Below are 19,396 nucleotides of genomic sequence, written 5' to 3' on the forward strand. Positions count from 1 at the left end.
CCGCCAATTTCTAGCGTTTGACGGGGTCTATCCGTGAAAAATATTAAAGTTTTTGAGTGCACATGCATTTCTGCTGCAAATGCCTCTGGAAGTTTCATGCGGTTCGTATGCAATGTGGCAACACGAAAATGACCCGTTTCCCCATTCCGAGGGATTTCTGTACGATTCTAACAGATCCGTGACCCACAAGAGAGACATCCCCGCCAATTTCTAGTCTTTGACGGGGTCTCTCCGCGAAAAATATTAAAGTTTTTGAGTGTACATGCATTTCTGCTGCAAATGCCTCTGGAAGTTTCATGCCGTTCGGATGCAATGTGGCAACACGAAAATGACCCGTTTTCCCATTCTGAGGGATATCTGTGTGACCCTAACAGCCCCGTGACCCAAAAGAGAGACATCCCCGCCAATTTCTAGTGTTTGACGGGGTCTATCCGTGAAAAATATAAAAGTTTTTGAGCGTACATGCATTTCTGCTGCAAATGCCTCTGGAAGTTTCATGCCGTTCGTATGCAATGTGGCAACACGAAAATGACCCGTTTTCCCATTCCGAGGGATTTCTGTGTGACCCTAACAGCCTCGTGACCCAAAAGAGAGACATCCCCGCCAATTTCTAGCGTTTGACGGGGTCTATCCGTGAAAAATATTAAAGTTTCTGAGTGCACATGCATTTCTGCTGCAAATGCCTCTGGAAGTTTGATGCGGTTCGTATGCAATGTGGCAACACGAAAATGACCCGTTTCCCCATTCCGAGGGATTTCTGTGCGATTCTAACAGCCCTGTGACCCACAATAGAGACATCCCCGCCAATTTCTAGTGTTTGACGGGGTCTATCCGTGAAAAATATAAAAGTTTTTGAGTGCACATGCATTTCTGCTGCAAATGCCTCTGGAAGTTTCATGCCGTTCGTATGCAATGTGGCAACACAAAAATGACCCGTTTTCCCTTTCCGAGGGATTTCTGTGCGATCCTAACAGCCCCGTGACCCACAAGAGAGACATTCCCGCCAATTTCTAGCGTTTGACAGGGTCTCTCCGTGAAAAATATTAAAGTTTTTGAGTGCACATGCATTTCTGCTGCAAATGCCTCTGGAAATTTAATGCGGTTCGTATGCAATGTGGCAACACGAAAATGACCCGTTTTCCCATTCCGAGGGATTTTTGTGCGACCCTAACAACGCCCGTGACCCACAAGAGAGATATCCCCTCCAATTTCTAGCGTTTGATGGGGTCTATCCGTGAAAAATATTTAAGTTTTTGAGTGCACATGCATTTCTGCTGCAAATGCCTCTGGACGTTTCATGCGGTTCGTATGCAATGTGGCAACACGAAAATGACCCGTTTCCCCATTCCGAGGGATTTCTGTACGATTCTAACAGATCCGTGACCCACAAGAGAGACATCCCCACCAATTTCTAGTCTTTGACGGGGTCTCTCCGCGAAAAATATTAAAGTTTTTGAGTGCACATGCATTTCTGCTGTAAATGCCTCTGGAAGATTCATGCGGTTCGTATGCAATGTGGCAACACGAAAATGACCCGTTTTCCCATTCCGAGGGATTTCTGTGATACCCTAACAGCCCCCTGACCTACAAGAGAGACAACCCCGCCAATTTCTAGCGTCTGACAGGGTCTATCCGTGAAAAATTTTAAAAATTTTGAGTGCACATGCATTTCTGCTGCAAATGCCTCTGAAAATTTAATGCGGTTCGTATGCAATGTGGCAACACGAAAATGGCCCGTTTTCCCATTCCGAGGGATTTTTGTGCGACCCTAACAACGCCCGTGACCCACAAGAGAGACATCGCCTCCAATTTCTAGCGTTTGACGGGGTCTATCCGTCAAAAATATCAAATTTTTTGATTGCACATGCATTTCTGCTGCAAATGCCTCTGGAAGTTTCATGCCGTTCGTATGCAATGTGGCAACACGAAAATGACCCGTTTTCCCATTCCGAGGGATTTCTGTGCGACCCTAACAGCCCCGTGACCCACAAGAGAGACATCCCCGCCAATTTCTAGCGTTTGAAAGGGTCTATCCGTGAAAAATTTTAAAGTTTTTGAGTGCACATGCATTTCTGCTGCAAATGCCTCTGCAAATTTAATGCGGTTCGTATGCAATGTGGCAACACGAAAATGACCCGTTTTCCCATTCCGAGGGATTTTTGTGCGACCCTAACAACGCCAGTGACCCACAAGAGAGACATCCCCGCCAATTTCTAGCGTTTGACGGGGTCTATCCGTGAAAAATATTAAAGTTTTTGAGTGCACATGCATTTCTGCTGCAAATGCCTCTGGAAGTTTCATGCGGTTCGTATGCAATGTGGCAACACGAAAATGACCCGTTTCCCCATTCCGAGGGATTTCTGTACGATTCTAACAGATCCGTGACCCACAAGAGAGACATCCCCGCCAATTTCTAGTCTTTGACGGGGTCTCTCCGCGAAAAATATTAAAGTTTTTGAGTGTACATGCATTTCTGCTGCAAATGCCTCTGGAAGTTTCATGCCGTTCGGATGCAATGTGGCAACACGAAAATGACCCGTTTTCCCATTCTGAGGGATATCTGTGTGACCCTAACAGCCCCGTGACCCAAAAGAGAGACATCCCAGCCAATTTCTAGTGTTTGACGGGGTCTATCCGTGAAAAATATAAAAGTTTTTGAGCGTACATGCATTTCTGCTGCAAATGCCTCTGGAAGTTTCATGCCGTTCGTATGCAATGTGGCAACACGAAAATGACCCGTTTTCCCATTCCGAGGGATTTCTGTGTGACCCTAACAGCCTCGTGACCCAAAAGAGAGACATCCCCGCCAATTTCTAGCGTTTGACGGGGTCTATCCGTGAAAAATATTAAAGTTTCTGAGTGCACATGCATTTCTGCTGCAAATGCCTCTGGAAGTTTGATGCGGTTCGTATGCAATGTGGCAACACGAAAATGACCCGTTTCCCCATTCCGAGGGATTTCTGTGCGATTCTAACAGCCCTGTGACCCACAAGAGAGACATCCCCGCCAATTTCTAGTGTTTGACGGGGTCTATCCGTGAAAAATATAAAAGTTTTTGAGTGCACATGCATTTCTGCTGCAAATGCCTCTGGAAGTTTCATGCCGTTCGTATGCAATGTGGCAACACAAAAATGACCCGTTTTCCCTTTCCGAGGGATTTCTGTGCGATCCTAACAGCCCCGTGACCCACAAGAGAGACATTCCCGCCAATTTCTAGCGTTTGACAGGGTCTCTCCGTGAAAAATATTAAAGTTTTTGAGTGCACATGCATTTCTGCTGCAAATGCCTCTGGAAATTTAATGCGGTTCGTATGCAATGTGGCAACACGAAAATGACCCGTTTTCCCATTCCGAGGGATTTTTGTGCGACCCTAACAACGCCCGTGACCCACAAGAGAGATATCCCCTCCAATTTCTAGCGTTTGATGGGGTCTATCCGTGAAAAATATTTAAGTTTTTGAGTGCACATGCATTTCTGCTGCAAATGCCTCTGGACGTTTCATGCGGTTCGTATGCAATGTGGCAACGCGAAAATGACCCGTTTCCCCATTCCCAGGGTTTTCTGTGCTATTCTAACAGCCCCGTGACCCACAAGAGAGCCATCCCCGCCAATTTCTAGTCTTTGACGGGGTCTCTCCGCGGAAAATATTAAAGTTTTTGAGTGCACATGCATTTCTGCTGCAAATGCCTCTGGAAGATTCATGCCGTTTGTATGCAATGTGGCAACGCGAAAATGACCCGTTTCCCCATTCCCAGGGATTTCTGTGCGACCCTAACTGCCCCGTGACCTACAAGAGAGACATCCCCGCCAATTTCTAGCGTTTGACGGGGTCTATCCGTGAAAAATATTACATTTTTTGAGTGCACATGCATTTCTGCTGCAAATACCTCTGGAAATTTCATGCGGTTCGTATGCAAAGTGGCAACACGAAAAAGACCCGTTTTCCCATTCCGTGGGATTTCTGGGCGATTCTAACAGCCCCGTGACCCACAAGAGAGACATCCCCGCCAATTTCTAGTGTTTGACGGGGTCTCTCCGCGAAAAATATTAAAGTTTTTGAGTGCACATGCATTTCTGCTGCAAATGCCTCTGGAAGTTTCATGCCGTTCGTATGCAATGTGGCAACACGAAAATGACCCGTTTTCCCATTCTGAGGAATATCTGTGCGACCCTAACAGCCTCGTGACCCACAGGAGAGACATCGCCTCCAATTTCTAGCGTTTGACGGGGTCTATCCGTGAAAAATATCAAATTTTTTGACTGCACATGCATTTCTGCTGCAAATGCCTCTAGAAGTTTCATGCCGTTCGTATGCAATGTGGCAACACGAAAATGACCCGTTTTCCCATTCCGAGCGATTTCTGTGCGACCCTAACAGCCCCGTGACCCACAAGAGAGACATCCCCGCCAATTTCTAGCGTTTGACGGGGTCTATCCGTGAAATATATTACATTTTTTGAGTGCACATGCATTTCTGCTGCAAATACCTCTGGAAATTTCATGCGGTTCGTATGCAAAGTGGCAACACGAAAAAGACCCGTTTTCCCATTCCGTGGGATTTCTGGGCGATTCTAACAGCCCCGTGACCCACAAGAGAGACATCCCCGCCAATTTCTAGTGTTTGACGGGGTCTCTCCGCGAAAAATATTAAAGTTTTTGAGTGCACATGCATTTCTGCTGCAAATGCCTCTGGAAGTTTCATGCCGTTCGTATGCAATGTGGCAACACGAAAATGACCCGTTTTCCCATTCTGAGGGATATCTGTGCGACCCTAACAGCCTCGTGACCCACAGGAGAGACATCGCCTCCAATTTCTAGCGTTTGACGGGGTCTATCCGTGAAAAATATCAAATTTTTTGACTGCACATGCATTTCTGCTGCAAATGCCTCTGGAAGTTTCATGCCGTTCGTATGCAATGTGGCAACACGAAAATGACCCGTTTTCCCATTCCGAGCGATTTCTGTGCGACCCTAACAGCCCCGTGACCCACAAGAGAGACATCCCCGCCAATTTCTAGCGTTTGACAGGGTCTATCCGTGAAAAATTTTAAAGTTTTTGAGTGCACATGCATTTCTGCTGCAAATGCCTCTGGAAATTTAATGCGGTTCGTATGCAATGTGGCAATACGAAAATGACCCGTTTTCCCATTCCGAGGGATTTTTGTGCGACCCTAACAACGCCAGTGACCCACAAGAGAGACATCCCCGCCAATTTCTAGCGTTTGACGGGGTCTATCCGTGAAAAATATTAAAGTTTTTGAGTGCACATGCATTTCTGCTGCAAATGCCTCTGGAAGTTTCATGCGGTTCGTATGCAATGTGGCAATACGAAAATGACCCGTTTCCCCATTCCCAGGGATTTCTGTACGATTCTAACAGATCCGCGACCCACAAGAGAGACATCCCCGCCAATTTCTAGTCTTTGACGGGGTCTCTCCGCGAAAAATATTAATGTTTTTGAGTGTACATGCATTTCTGCTGCAAATGCCTCTGGAAGTTTCATGCCGTTCGTATGCAATGTGGCAACACGAAAATGACCCGTTTTCCAATTCTGAGGGATATCTGTGCGACCCTAACAGCCCCGTGACCCACAGGAGAGACATCACCTCCAATTTCTAGCATTTGCCGGGGTCTCTCCGTGAAAAATATCAAATTTTTTGACTGCACATGCATTTCTGCTGCAAATGCCTCTGGAAGTTTCATGCCGTTCATATGCAATGTGGCAACACGAAAATGACCCGTTTTCCCTTTCCGAGGGATTTCTGTGCGACCCTAACAGCCCCGTGACCCACAAGAGAGACATCCCCACCAATTTCTAGCGTTTTACAGGGTCTATCCGTGAAAAATATAAAAGTTTTTGAGTGCACATGCATTTCTGCTGCAAATGCCTCTGGAAATTTAATGCGGTTCGTATGCAATGTGGCAACACGAAAATGACCCGTTTTCCCATTCCGCGGGATTTTTGTGCGACCCTAACAATGCCCGTGACCCACAAGAGAGACATCCCCTCCAATTTCTAGCGTTTGATGCGGTCTATTCGTGAAAAATATTAAAGTTTTTGAGTGCACATGCATTTCTGCTGCAAATGCCTCTGGAAGTTTCATGCGGTTCGTATGCAATGTGGCAACACGAAAATGACCCGTTTCCCCATTCCCAGGGATTTCTGTGCGATTCTAACAGCCCCGTGACCCAGAAGAGAGACATCCCCGCCAATTTCTAGTCTTTGACGGGGTCTCTCCGCGAAAAAGATTAAAGTTTTTGAGTGCACATGCATTTCGGCTGCAAATGCCTCTGGAAGTTTCATGCCGTTCGTATGCAATGTTGCAACACGATAATGACCCGTTTTCCCATTCCGACGGATTTCTGTGCGACCCTAACAGCCCCATTACCTACAAGAGAGACATCCCCGCCAATTTCTAGCGTTTGACGGGGTCTATCCGTGAAAAATATTACATTTTTTGAGTGCACATGCATTTCTGCTGCAAATGCCTCTGGAAATTTCATGCGGTTCGTATGCAATGTGGCAACACGAAAATGGCCCGTTTTCCCATTCCCAGGGATTTCTGGTGTGACCCTAACAACGCCCGTGACCCACAAGAGAGACATCCCCGCCAATTTCTAGGGTTTGACGGGGTCTCTCCATGAAAAATATTAAAATTTTTGAGTGCACATGCATTTCTGCTGCAAATGCCTTTGGAAGTTTCATGCGGTTCGTATGCAATGTGGCAACACGAAAATGACCCGTTTTCCCATTCGAGGGATTTCTGTGTGACCCTAACAGCCCCGTGACCCATAAGAGAGACATCCCCGCCAATTTCTAGCGTTTGACGGGGTCTATCCGTGAAAAATATTAAAGTTTTTGAGTGCACATGCATTTCTGCTGCAAATGCCTCTGGAAGTTTGATGCGGTTCGTATGCAATGTGGCAACACGAAAATGACTCGTTTCCCCATTCCGAGGGATTTCTGTGCGATTCTACCAGCCCCGTGACCCACAAGAGATACATCCCCGCCAATTTCTAGTGTTTGACGGGGTCTATCCGTGAAAAATATTAAAGTTTTTGAGTGCACATGCATTTCTGCTGCAAATGCCTCTGGAAGTTTCATGCCGTTCGTATGCAATGTGGCAACACGAAAATGACCCGTTTTCGATTTCCGAGGGATTTCTGTGCGACCCTAACAGCCCCGTGACCCACAAGAGAGACATCCCCGCCAATTTCTAGCGTTTGACAGGGTCTATCCGTGAAAAATATTAAAGTTTTTGAGTGCACATGCATTTCTGCTGCAAATGCCTCTGGAAATTTAATGCGGTTCGTATGCAATGTGGCAACACGAAAATGACCCGTTTTCCAATTCCGAGGGATTTTTGTGCGACCCTAACAACGCCCGTGACCCACAAGAGAGACATCCCCGCCAATTTCTAGGGTTTGACGGGGTCTCTCCATGAAAAATATTAAAATTTTTGAGTGCACATGCATTTCTGCTGCAAATGCCTTTGGAAGTTTCATGTGGTTCGTATGCAATGTGGCAATACGAAAATGACCCGTTTTCCCATTACGAGGGATTTCTGTGGGACCCTAACAGCCCCGTGACCCATAAGAGATACATCCCCGCCAATTTCTAGCGTTTGACGGGGTCTATCCGTGAAAAATATTAAAGTTTTTGAGTGCACATGCATTTCTGCTGCAAATGCATCTGGAAGTTTAAAGCGGTTCGTATGCAATGTGGCAACACGAAAATGACCCGTTTCCCCATTCCGAGGGATTTCTGTGCGATTCTAACAGCCCCGTGACCCACAAGAGAGACATCCCCGCCAATTTCTAGTGTTTGACGGGGTCTATCCGTTAAAAATTATTAAAGTTTTTGAGTGCACATGCATTTCTGCTGCAAATGCCTCTGGAAGTTTCATGCCGTTCGTATGCAATGTGGCAACACGAAAATGACCCTTTTTCCCATTCCGAGGGATTTCTGTGCGACCCTAACAGCCCCGAGACACACAAGAGAGACATCCCCTCCAATTTCTAGCGTTTGACGGGGTCTATCCGTGAAAAATATTACATTTTTTGAGTGCACATGCATTTCTGCTGCAAATGCCTTTGGAAGTTTCATGCGGTTCGTATGCAATGTGGCAACACGAAAATGACCCGTTTTCCCATTCGAGGGATTTCTGTGTGACCCTAACAGCCCCGTGACCCATAAGAGAGACATCCCCGCCAATTTCTAGCGTTTGACGGGGTCTATCCGTGAAATATATTACATTTTTTGAGTGCACATGCATTTCTGCTGCAAATGCCTCTGGAAATTTCATGCGGTTCGTATGCAATGTGGCAACACGAAAATGACCCGTTTTCCCATTCCGAGGGATTTCTGTGTGACCCTAACAACGCCCGTGACCCACAAGAGAGACATCCCCGCCAATTTCTAGGGTTTGACGGGGTCTCTCCATGAAAAATATTAAAATTTTTGAGTGCACATGCATTTCTGCTGCAAATGCCTTTGGAAGTTTCATGTGGTTCGTATGCAATGTGGCAATACGAAAATGACCCGTTTTCCCATTACGAGGGATTTCTGTGTGACCCTAACAGCCCCGTGACCCATAAGAGATACATCCCCGCCAATTTCTAGCGTTTGACGGGGTCTATCCGTGAAAAATATTAAAGTTTTTGAGTGCACATGCATTTCTGCTGCAAATGCATCTGGAAGTTTAAAGCGGTTCGTATGCAATGTGGCAACACGAAAATGACCCGTTTCCCCATTCCGAGGGATTTCTGTGCGATTCTAACAGCCCCGTGACCCACAAGAGAGACATCCCCGCCAATTTCTAGTGTTTGACGGGGTCTATCCGTGAAAAATTATTAAAGTTTTTGAGTGCACATGCATTTCTGCTGCAAATGCCTCTGGAAGTTTCATGCCGTTCGTATGCAATGTGGCAACACGAAAATGACCCTTTTTCCCATTCCGAGGGATTTCTGTGCGACCCTAACAGCCCCGAGACACACAAGAGAGACATCGCCGCCAATTTCTAGCGTTTGACAGGGTCTATCCGTGAAAAATATTACATTTTTTGAGTGCACATGCATTTCTGCTGCAAATGCCTCTGGAAGTTTCATGCCGTTCGTATGCAATGTGGCAACACGAAAATGACCCGTTTTCGATTTCCGAGGGATTTCTGTGCGACCCTAACAGCCCCGTGACCCACAAGAGAGACATCCCCGCCAATTTCTAGCGTTTGACAGGGTCTATCCGTGAAAAATATTAAAGTTTTTGAGTGCACATGCATTTCTGCTGCAAATGCCTCTGGAAATTTAATGCGGTTCGTATGCAATGTGGCAACACGAAAATGACCCGTTTTCCAATTCCGAGGGATTTTTGTGCGACCCTAACAACGCCCGTGACCCACAAGAGAGACATCCCCTCCAATTTCTAGCGTTTGATGGGGTCTATCCGTGAAAAATATTAAAGTTTTTGAGTGCACATGCATTTCTGCTGCAAATGCCTCTGGAAATTTCATGCGGTTCGTATGCAATGTGGCAACACGAAAATGACCCGTTTTCCCATTCCGAGGGATTTCTGTGTGACCCTAACAACGCCCGTGACCCACAAGAGAGACATCCCCGCCAATTTCTAGGGTTTGACGGGGTCTCTCCATGAAAAATATTAAAATTTTTGAGTGCACATGCATTTCTGCTGCAAATGCCTTTGGAAGTTTCATGTGGTTCGTATGCAATGTGGCAATACGAAAATGACCCGTTTTCCCATTACGAGGGATTTCTGTGTGACCCTAACAGCCCCGTGACCCATAAGAGATACATCCCCGCCAATTTCTAGCGTTTGACGGGGTCTATCCGTGAAAAATATTAAAGTTTTTGAGTGCACATGCATTTCTGCTGCAAATGCATCTGGAAGTTTAAAGCGGTTCGTATGCAATGTGGCAACACGAAAATGACCCGTTTCCCCATTCCGAGGGATTTCTGTGCGATTCTAACAGCCCCGTGACCCACAAGAGAGACATCCCCGCCAATTTCTAGTGTTTGACGGGGTCTATCCGTGAAAAATTATTAAAGTTTTTGAGTGCACATGCATTTCTGCTGCAAATGCCTCTGGAAGTTTCATGCCGTTCGTATGCAATGTGGCAACACGAAAATGACCCTTTTTCCCATTCCGAGGGATTTCTGTGCGACCCTAACAGCCCCGAGACACACAAGAGAGACATCCCCTCCAATTTCTAGCGTTTGACGGGGTCTATCCGTGAAAAATATTACATTTTTTGAGTGCACATGCATTTCTGCTGCAAATGCCTTTGGAAGTTTCATGCGGTTCGTATGCAATGTGGCAACACGAAAATGACCCGTTTTCCCATTCGAGGGATTTCTGTGTGACCCTAACAGCCCCGTGACCCATAAGAGAGACATCCCCGCCAATTTCTAGCGTTTGACGGGGTCTATCCGTGAAATATATTACATTTTTTGAGAGCACATGCATTTCTGCTGCAAATGCCTCTGGAAATTTCATGCGGTTCGTATGCAATGTGGCAACACGAAAATGACCCGTTTTCCCATTCCGAGGGATTTCTGTGTGACCCTAACAACGCCCGTGACCCACAAGAGAGACATCCCCGCCAATTTCTAGGGTTTGACGGGGTCTCTCCATGAAAAATATTAAAATTTTTGAGTGCACATGCATTTCTGCTGCAAATGCCTTTGGAAGTTTCATGTGGTTCGTATGCAATGTGGCAATACGAAAATGACCCGTTTTCCCATTACGAGGGATTTCTGTGTGACCCTAACAGCCCCGTGACCCATAAGAGATACATCCCCGCCAATTTCTAGCGTTTGACGGGGTCTATCCGTGAAAAATATTAAAGTTTTTGAGTGCACATGCATTTCTGCTGCAAATGCATCTGGAAGTTTAAAGCGGTTCGTATGCAATGTGGCAACACGAAAATGACCCGTTTCCCCATTCCGAGGGATTTCTGTGCGATTCTAACAGCCCCGTGACCCACAAGAGAGACATCCCCGCCAATTTCTAGTGTTTGACGGGGTCTATCCGTGAAAAATTATTAAAGTTTTTGAGTGCACATGCATTTCTGCTGCAAATGCCTCTGGAAGTTTCATGCCGTTCGTATGCAATGTGGCAACACGAAAATGACCCTTTTTCCCATTCCGAGGGATTTCTGTGCGACCCTAACAGCCCCGAGACACACAAGAGAGACATCGCCGCCAATTTCTAGCGTTTGACAGGGTCTATCCGTGAAAAATATTACATTTTTTGAGTGCACATGCATTTCTGCTGCAAATGCCTTTGGAAGTTTCATGCGGTTCGTATGCAATGTGGCAACACGAAAATGACCCGTTTTCCCATTCGAGGGATTTCTGTGTGACCCTAACAGCCCCGTGACCCATAAGAGAGACATCCCCGCCAATTTCTAGCGTTTGACGGGGTCTATCCGTGAAAAATATTAAAGTTATTGAGTGCACATGCATTTCTGCTGCAAATGCCTCTGGAAGTTTGATGCGGTTCGTATGCAATGTGGCAACACGAAAATGACCCGTTTCCCCATTCCGAGGGATTTCTGTGCGATTCTACCAGCCCCGTGACCCACAAGAGATACATCCCCGCCAATTTCTAGTGTTTGACGGGGTCTATCCGTGAAAAATATTAAAGTTTTTGAGTGCACATGCATTTCTGCTGCAAATGCCTCTGGAAGTTTCATGCCGTTCGTATGCAATGTGGCAACACGAAAATGACCCGTTTTCGATTTCCGAGGGATTTCTGTGCGACCCTAACAGCCCCGTGACCCACAAGAGAGACATCCCCGCCAATTTCTAGCGTTTGACAGGGTCTATCCGTGAAAAATATTAAAGTTTTTGAGTGCACATGCATTTCTGCTGCAAATGCCTCTGGAAATTTAATGCGGTTCGTATGCAATGTGGCAACACGAAAATGACCCGTTTTCCAATTCCGAGGGATTTTTGTGCGACCCTAACAACGCCCGTGACCCACAAGAGAGACATCCCCTCCAATTTCTAGCGTTTGATGGGGTCTATCCGTGAAAAATATTAAAGTTTTTGAGTGCACATGCATTTCTGCTGCAAATGCCTCTGGACGTTTCATGCGGTTCGTATGCAATGTGGCAACACGAAAATGACCCGTTTTCCATTCCGAGGGATTTCTGTGCGACCCTAACAGCCCCGTGACCTACAAGAGAGACATCCCCGCCAATTTCTAGCGTTTGACGGGGTCTATCCGTGAAATATATTACATTTTTTGAGTGCACATGCATTTCTGCTGCAAATGCCTCTGGAAATTTCATGCGGTTCGTATGCAATGTGGCAACACGAAAATGACCCGTTTTCCCATTCCGAGGGATTTCTGTGTGACCCTAACAACGCCCGTGACCCACAAGAGAGACATCCCCGCCAATTTCTAGGGTTTGACGGGGTCTCTCCATGAAAAATATTAAAATTTTTGAGTGCACATGCATTTCTGCTGCAAATGCCTTTGGAAGTTTCATGTGGTTCGTATGCAATGTGGCAATACGAAAATGACCCGTTTTCCCATTACGAGGGATTTCTGTGTGACCCTAACAGCCCCGTGACCCATAAGATATACATCCCCGCCAATTTCTAGCGTTTGACGGGGTCTATCCGTGAAAAATATTAAAGTTTTTGAGTGCACATGCATTTCTGCTGCAAATGCATCTGGAAGTTTGAAGCGGTTCGTATGCAATGTGGCAACACGAAAATGACCCGTTTCCCCATTCCGAGGGATTTCTGTGCGATTCTAACAGCCCCGTGACCCACAAGAGAGACATCCCCGCCAATTTCTAGTGTTTGACGGGGTCTATCCGTGAAAAATTATTAAAGTTTTTGAGTGCACATGCATTTCTGCTGCAAATGCCTCTGGAAGTTTCATGCCGTTCGTATGCAATGTGGCAACACGAAAATGACCCTTTTTCCCATTCCGAGGGATTTCTGTGCGACCCTAACAGCCCCGAGACACACAAGAGAGACATCCCCTCCAATTTCTAGCGTTTGACGGGGTCTATCCGTGAAAAATATAAAATTTTTTGACTGCACATGCATTTCTGCTGCAAATGCCTCTGGAAGTTTCATGCCGTTCGTATGCAATGTGGCAACACGAAAATGACCCGTTTTCCCATTCCGAGGGATTTCTATGCGACACTAACAGCCCTGTGACCCACAAGAGAGACATCCCCGCCAATTTCTAGCGTTTGACAGGGTCTATCCGTGAAAAATATTACAGTTAATGAGTGCACATGCATTTCTGCTGCAAATGCCTCTGGAAATTTAATGCGGTTCGTATGCAATGTGGCAACACGAAAATGACCCGTTTTCCCATTCCGAGGGATTTTTGTGTGACCCTAACAACGGCCGTGACCCACAAGAGAGACATCCCCGCCAATTTCTAGCGTTTGACGGGGTCTATCCGTGAAAAATATTACAATTTTTGAGTGCACATGCATTTCTGCTGCAAATGCCTCTGGAAGTTTCATGCGGTTCGTATGCAATGTGGCAACACGAAAATGACCCGTTTCCCCATTCCCAGGGATTTCTGTGCGATTCTAACAGCCCCGTGACCCAGAAGAGAGACATCCCCGCCAATTTCTAGTCTTTGACGGGGTCTCTCCGCGAAAAAGATTAAAGTTTTTGAGTGCACATGCATTTCGGCTGCAAATGCCTCTGGAAGTTTCATGCCGTTCGTATGCAATGTTGCAACACGATAATGACCCGTTTTCCCATTCCGACGGATTTCTGTGCGACCCTAACAGCCCCATTACCTACAAGAGAGACATCCCCGCCAATTTCTAGCGTTTGACAGGGTCTATCCGTGAAAAATATTACATTTTTTGAGTGCACATGCATTTCTGCTGCAAATGCCTCTGGAAATTTCATGCGGTTCGTATGCAATGTGGCAACACGAAAATGACCCGTTTTCCCATTCCCAGGGATTTCTGGTGTGACCCTAACAACGCCCGTGACCCACAAGAGAGACATCCCCGCCAATTTCTAGGGTTTGACGGGGTCTCTCCATGAAAAATATTAAAATTTTTGAGTGCACATGCATTTCTGCTGCAAATGCCTTTGGAAGTTTCATGCGGTTCGTATGCAATGTGGCAACACGAAAATGACCCGTTTTCCCATTCGAGGGATTTCTGTGTGACCCTAACAGCCCCGTGACCCATAAGAGAGACATCCCCGCCAATTTCTAGCGTTTGACGGGGTCTATCCGTGAAAAATATTAAAGTTTTTGAGTGCACATGCATTTCTGCTGCAAATGCCTCTGGAAGTTTGATGCGGTTGGTATGCAATGTGGCAACACGAAAATGACCGGTTTCCCCATTCCGAGGGATTTCTGTGCGATTCTACCAGCCCCGTGACCCACAAGAGATACATCCCCGCCAATTTCTAGTGTTTGACGGGGTCTATCCGTGAAAAATATTAAAGTTTTTGAGTGCACATGCATTTCTGCTGCAAATGCCTCTGGAAATTTAATGCGGTTCGTATGCAATGTGGCAACACGAAAATGACCCGTTTTCCAATTCCGAGGGATTTTTGTGCGACCCTAACAACGCCCGTGACCCACAAGAGAGACATCCCCTCCAATTTCTAGCGTTTGATGGGGTCTATCCGTGAAAAATATTAAAGTTTTTGAGTGCACATGCATTTCTGCTGCAAATGCCTCTGGACGTTTCATGCGGTTCGTATGCAATGTGGCAACACGAAAATGACCCGTTTTCCATTCCGAGGGATTTCTGTGCGACCCTAACAGCCCCGTGACCTACAAGAGAGACATCCCCGCCAATTTCTAGCGTTTGACGGGGTCTATCCGTGAAATATATTACATTTTTTGAGTGCACATGCATTTCTGCTGCAAATGCCTCTGGAAATTTCATGCGGTTCGTATGCAATGTGGCAACACGAAAATGACCCGTTTTCCCATTCCGAGGGATTTCTGTGTGACCCTAACAACGCCCGTGACCCACAAGAGAGACATCCCCGCCAATTTCTAGGGTTTGACGGGGTCTCTCCATGAAAAATATTAAAATTTTTGAGTGCACATGCATTTCTGCTGCAAATGCCTTTGGAAGTTTCATGTGGTTCGTATGCAATGTGGCAATACGAAAATGACCCGTTTTCCCATTACGAGGGATTTCTGTGTGACCCTAACAGCCCCGTGACCCATAAGATATACATCCCCGCCAATTTCTAGCGTTTGACGGGGTCTATCCGTGAAAAATATTAAAGTTTTTGAGTGCACATGCATTTCTGCTGCAAATGCATCTGGAAGTTTGAAGCGGTTCGTATGCAATGTGGCAACACGAAAATGACCCGTTTCCCCATTCCGAGGGATTTCTGTGCGATTCTAACAGCCCCGTGACCCACAAGAGAGACATCCCCGCCAATTTCTAGTGTTTGACGGGGTCTATCCGTGAAAAATTATTAAAGTTTTTGAGTGCACATGCATTTCTGCTGCAAATGCCTCTGGAAGTTTCATGCCGTTCGTATGCAATGTGGCAACACGAAAATGACCCTTTTTCCCATTCCGAGGGATTTCTGTGCGACCCTAACAGCCCCGAGACACACAAGAGAGACATCCCCTCCAATTTCTAGCGTTTGACGGGGTCTATCCGTGAAAAATATAAAATTTTTTGACTGCACATGCATTTCTGCTGCAAATGCCTCTGGAAGTTTCATGCCGTTCGTATGCAATGTGGCAACACGAAAATGACCCGTTTTCCCATTCCGAGGGATTTCTATGCGACACTAACAGCCCTGTGACCCACAAGAGAGACATCCCCGCCAATTTCTAGCGTTTGACAGGGTCTATCCGTGAAAAATATTACAGTTAATGAGTGCACATGCATTTCTGCTGCAAATGCCTCTGGAAATTTAATGCGGTTCGTATGCAATGTGGCAACACGAAAATGACCCGTTTTCCCATTCCGAGGGATTTTTGTGTGACCCTAACAACGGCCGTGACCCACAAGAGAGACATCCCCGCCAATTTCTAGCGTTTGACGGGGTCTATCCGTGAAAAATATTACAATTTTTGAGTGCACATGCATTTCTGCTGCAAATGCCTCTGGAAGTTTCATGCGGTTCGTATGCAATGTGGCAACACGAAAATGACCCGTTTCCCCATTCCCAGGGATTTCTGTGCGATTCTAACAGCCCCGTGACCCAGAAGAGAGACATCCCCGCCAATTTCTAGTCTTTGACGGGGTCTCTCCGCGAAAAAGATTAAAGTTTTTGAGTGCACATGCATTTCGGCTGCAAATGCCTCTGGAAGTTTCATGCCGTTCGTATGCAATGTTGCAACACGATAATGACCCGTTTTCCCATTCCGACGGATTTCTGTGCGACCCTAACAGCCCCATTACCTACAAGAGAGACATCCCCGCCAATTTCTAGCGTTTGACAGGGTCTATCCGTGAAAAATATTACATTTTTTGAGTGCACATGCATTTCTGCTGCAAATGCCTCTGGAAATTTCATGCGGTTCGTATGCAATGTGGCAACACGAAAATGACCCGTTTTCCCATTCCCAGGGATTTCTGGTGTGACCCTAACAACGCCCGTGACCCACAAGAGAGACATCCCCGCCAATTTCTAGGGTTTGACGGGGTCTCTCCATGAAAAATATTAAAATTTTTGAGTGCACATGCATTTCTGCTGCAAATGCCTTTGGAAGTTTCATGCGGTTCGTATGCAATGTGGCAACACGAAAATGACCCGTTTTCCCATTCGAGGGATTTCTGTGTGACCCTAACAGCCCCGTGACCCATAAGAGAGACATCCCCGCCAATTTCTAGCGTTTGACGGGGTCTATCCGTGAAAAATATTAAAGTTTTTGAGTGCACATGCATTTCTGCTGCAAATGCCTCTGGAAGTTTGATGCGGTTGGTATGCAATGTGGCAACACGAAAATGATCGGTTTCCCCATTCCGAGGGATTTCTGTGCGATTCTACCAGCCCCGTGACCCACAAGAGATACATCCCCGCCAATTTCTAGTGTTTGACGGGGTCTATCCGTGAAAAATATTAAAGTTTTTGAGTGCACATGCATTTCTGCTGCAAATGCCTCTGGAAGTTTCATGCCGTTCGTATGCAATGTGGCAACACGAAAATGACCCGTTTTCGATTTCCGAGGGATTTCTGTGCGACCCTAACAGCCCCGTGACCCACAAGAGAGACATCCCCGCCAATTTCTAGCGTTTGACAGGGTCTATCCGTGAAAAATATTAAAGTTTTTGAGTGCACATGCATTTCTGCTGCAAATGCCTCTGGAAATTTAATGCGGTTCGTATGCAATGTGGCAACACGAAAATGACCCGTTTTCCAATTCCGAGGGATTTTTGTGCGACCCTAACAACGCCCGTGACCCACAAGAGAGACATCCCCTCCAATTTCTAGCGTTTGATGGGGTCTATCCGTGAAAAATATTAAAGTTTTTGAGTGCACATGCATTTCTGCTGCAAATGCCTCTGGACGTTTCATGCGGTTCGTATGCAATGTGGCAACACGAAAATGACCCGTTTTCCATTCCGAGGGATTTCTGTGCGACCCTAACAGCCCCGTGACCTACAAGAGAGACATCCCCGCCAATTTCTAGCGTTTGACGGGGTCTATCCGTGAAATATATTACATTTTTTGAGTGCACATGCATTTCTGCTGCAAATGCCTCTGGAAATTTCATGCGGTTCGTATGCAATGTGGCAACACGAAAATGACCCGTTTTCCCATTCCGAGGGATTTCTGTGTGACCCTAACAACGCCCGTGACCCACAAGAGAGACATCCCCGCCAATTTCTAGGGTTTGACGGGGTCTCTCCATGAAAAATATTAAAATTTTTGAGTGCACATGCATTTCTGCTGCAAATGCCTTTGGAAGTTTCATGTGGTTCGTATGCAATGTGGCAATACGAAAATGACCCGTTTTCCCATTACGAGGGATTTCTGTGTGACCCTAACAGCCCCGTGACCCATAAGAGATACATCCCCGCCAATTTCTAGCGTTTGACGGGGTCTATCCGTGAAAAATATTAAAGTTTTTGAGTGCACATGCATTTCTGCTGCAAATGCATCTGGAAGTTTAAAGCGGTTCGTATGCAATGTGGCAACACGAAAATGACCCGTTTCCCCATTCCGAGGGATTTCTGTGCGATTCTAACAGCCCCGTGACCCACAAGAGAGACATCCCCGCCAATTTCTAGTGTTTGACGGGGTCTATCCGTGAAAAATTATTAAAGTTTTTGAGTGCACATGCATTTCTGCTGCAAATGCCTCTGGAAGTTTCATGCCGTTCGTATGCAATGTGGCAACACGAAAATGACCCTTTTTCCCATTCCGAGGGATTTCTTTGCGACCCTAACAGCCCCGAGACACACAAGAGAGACATCCCCTCCAATTTCTAGCGTTTGACGGGGTCTATCCGTGAAAAATATCAAATTTTTTGACTGCACATGCATTTCTGCTGCAAATGCCTCTGGAAGTTTCATGCTGTTCGTATGCAATGTGGCAACACGAAAATGACCCGTTTTCCCATTCCGAGGGATTTCTATGCGACACTAACAGCCCCGTGACCCACAAGAGAGACATCCCCGCCAATTTCTAGCGTTTGACAGGGTCTATCCGTGAAAAATATTACAGTTAATGAGTGCACATGCATTTCTGTTGCAAATGCCTCTGGAAATTTAATGCGGTTCGTATGCAATGTGGCAACACGAAAATGACCCGTTTTCCCATTCCGAGGGATTTTTGTGTGACCCTAACAACGGCCGTGACCCACAAGAGAGACATCCCCGCCAATTTCTAGCGTTTGACGGGGTCTATCCGTGAAAAATATTACAATTTTTGAGTGCACATGCATTTCTGCTGCAAATGCCTCTGGAAGTTTCATGCGGTTCGTATGCAATGTGGCAACACGAAAATGACCCGTTTCCCCATTCCCAGGGATTTCTGTGCGATTCTAACAGCCCCGTGACCCACAAGAGAGACATCCCCGCCAATTTCTAGTCTTTGACGTGGTCTCTCCGCGAAAAATATTATAGTTTTTGAGTGCACATGCATTTCTGCTGCAAATGCCTCTGGAAGTTTCATGCCGTTCGTATGCAATGTGGCAACACAAAAATGACCCGTTTTCCTATTCTGAGGGATATCTGTGCGACCCTAACAGCCCCGTGACCCACAGGAGAGACATCGCGTCCAATTTCTAGCGTTTGACGGGGTCTATCCGTGAAAAATATCAAATTTTTTGACTGCACATGCATTTCTGCTGCAAATGCCTCTGGAAGTTTCATGCCGTTCGTATGCAATGTGGCAACACGAAAATGACCCGTTTTCCCATTCCGAGGGATTTCTGTGCGACCCTAAC

Source organism: Petromyzon marinus, chromosome 48, assembly GCF_048934315.1.
Source record: "Petromyzon marinus isolate PM22_M1 ecotype Great Lakes invasive population chromosome 48, UKy_Petmar_22M1.pri1.0, whole genome shotgun sequence".
Classification (NCBI taxonomy): domain Eukaryota; kingdom Metazoa; phylum Chordata; class Hyperoartia; order Petromyzontiformes; family Petromyzontidae; genus Petromyzon; species Petromyzon marinus.